Genomic DNA, 2,430 nt, shown 5'->3' on the forward strand with positions numbered 1-2,430 from the left:
GCATGTATTTTTTGTAACTGCTTTATCAAGATATAATTCATACACCATACAATTCACTAATTTAATGTGTACAATTCAATGGCTTTTTGTATATTTACCATTGTGAAACCATCACCAGAATCAATTTTACTATATTTTTATCATCCCCAATGAAACTCTGTACCCATTAAGGAGTTACTCTGCAAACCTCATCTGCCCAGCTCCTGGCAACCAACCACTAATCTGCTTTCTGTCTCTATGGATGTGTTTCTTATGAATATTTTACTAAGGAGAATCATACAATATGTGGCTTTTGCTGTATATCTTCTTTGGAGAAATGTCTATTCTAATACTTTGCCCATTTTTACATTTGGTAGTCTTTTATTATTATGTTAAAAGATACAAATTACTTATCAGGATTTTTTTTTTGAATTTTTTTGATAATGTCCCATAAAACAAAAGTTTTCGTTTTGATGAAGTTCAATTTGTCTATTTTGTTGTTGTTGTTGCTTGTGCTTTTGATCCCATATCTAAAAAATGATTATGAGGCAGTCTCTACATGATCATCCAGGTAAGGGATCAGGAAGAGAAGCTCTTAGAATTATAAAGCTGTCTGAAGATATTTGAAAAATGGCAATAAATGAAAGTGTCAGCATCTTTAGTTCAGCATCCTTGACTGTGGATTATGTAGTTTCACTTTTACCTGAGAATCCTCTGCAAAAACCATTTAAAAATGCTTGCAACTACAGATTAGATAATTATACAAAGTTCTAGATTGCAGTATGGGAATTCTTGATAGTTTATGAGACCCTTTATTTCTTGCTCAGTTTACCTGGATTTTTGTTTCAATCTATACTTTACATGAAAAAGTATAAAATTCAGAAGGATAAACCAGAGACATGGGAAGGCCAATGGAAATGCTTTAAAGTATCTCCCTTTAATCCTTTTGTATCCAGCTTCCTTTGACTTGTGGAACTTATTTTGTAGTATTTCAACATTCCTTATGATTAGGGAAGAATGCCAAGATGGTATAGGCTTTTGGCAAGATGCCCTGGCTGTGCGGTGATTGAAGATACCTGGCACTATTTCGTACATAGGCTCTTACACGACAAAAAATATATAAACATATTCATGAAAGTCATCATGAGTTTTAGACTCCATTTGGATATGCATATCTCCTGGAAAGTCTAATTCTTGGAACTGGATTTTTCATTGGAATTATTCTTTTATGTGATCATGTAGTTCTTTGGGCATGGGTGGCCATTCATTTACTAGGAACTATTGATGTCCACAGTAGTTAGGATATTCCTCTCAACCCTTTAAATCTCATGCCTTTCTATGGTGGTTCTTGGCACCATGATTTTCACTACATGACCTTCATTAGAAACTATGCTTCACATGGTGGGATAGGATTTTTGGAACAGACTCTCAATTTATTGCTTATCCTAAAAAGATGAAGAAGGTTGAGATGAAAAAGACTGAATAAATATGTAAACCTTCCTAAAGACACACATTTTTCCTGAATTAAAACTAGTAGTTAACATTGCTTCTGGGGAATAGAAATAAACATGTGTCTTGGCTGTTAAATGATGAAAAAAAATAACCTTTATCTTCCTAGTGGAAACTTTTTCTACTTTCTGTTCAAGTTCTGTAAATGTAGAAATAAGTAAGGACATTTTAAGGCGATATTCTTAACTTTACAGGAAGGTTTACATAAAGTAAATGGAAGAAAGATTAATTTATAGTAACACTATAGGCCTGAAATTGAAATTGGTCTTTAATTCTTTAAAATATATAGTGGCCATTTCAAAAACTCTTAATAGTGGATGTTGGCCTCATCCTGAACTTTAAACATTTTTTAGAATTTGCTTAAAGATCAAAATATGGGCTGAATGACATCAATTGATACACTATGAGTGGGGCTGCAAAATCAGGAATAGCCAATGCCAGGAATTTCCACTTTTGTCTGGAGCTGATCAATCTGGGGTGATTTTCTTTAAGAAGTCTTTTTGGGTCCTAGTGTACTACTGGCATCTATAAATTAAAGCAATTTTGAATTGATGTAAGTGGAATATTTTAGTTTAAATGTTTTCAAGTTTTTTGAATTTTTTTTTTTAAAGGAAGCTTTCTTCCATTTACTGTTTAATGTTTGAAAATCGGGATTTTTAAAATTTTTCCCTCTTTTAATTCCTCTCTCCCTCCACACTTCCACCCCTGACCTATTGATGTTACCATCTCCCCTTAAGAACTGGATTTCTGAAGGTGGAGCGTCTCCTCCTGCACTGGAGCCTGGCACACCTGGGGTCTGGAGTACCTGGGGTGCAAACCCAGGACCTTCTGCATGCATAGAAGATGTGCTAACCACTACACCATGGAGTCATCCCTGAAAAACAAGTTTTTATTATACTTAAGCTGCATCTTGAAAATTTGTGAACTGATTTGGTGTATTTG

At 34.2% G+C, this 2,430-nt stretch overlaps 1 pseudogene; it reads left to right on the plus strand.

Annotated features, from left to right (window-relative positions):
• The first annotated feature begins 609 nt into the window (after window positions 1-609).
• On the plus strand, window positions 610-1,465 carry LOC107518623 (annotated as a pseudogene).
• The last annotated feature ends 965 nt before the right edge of the window (window positions 1,466-2,430 follow it).

This window comes from Rousettus aegyptiacus, unplaced genomic scaffold (genome assembly GCF_014176215.1).
Source record: "Rousettus aegyptiacus isolate mRouAeg1 unplaced genomic scaffold, mRouAeg1.p scaffold_m13_p_8, whole genome shotgun sequence".
Classification (NCBI taxonomy): domain Eukaryota; kingdom Metazoa; phylum Chordata; class Mammalia; order Chiroptera; family Pteropodidae; genus Rousettus; species Rousettus aegyptiacus.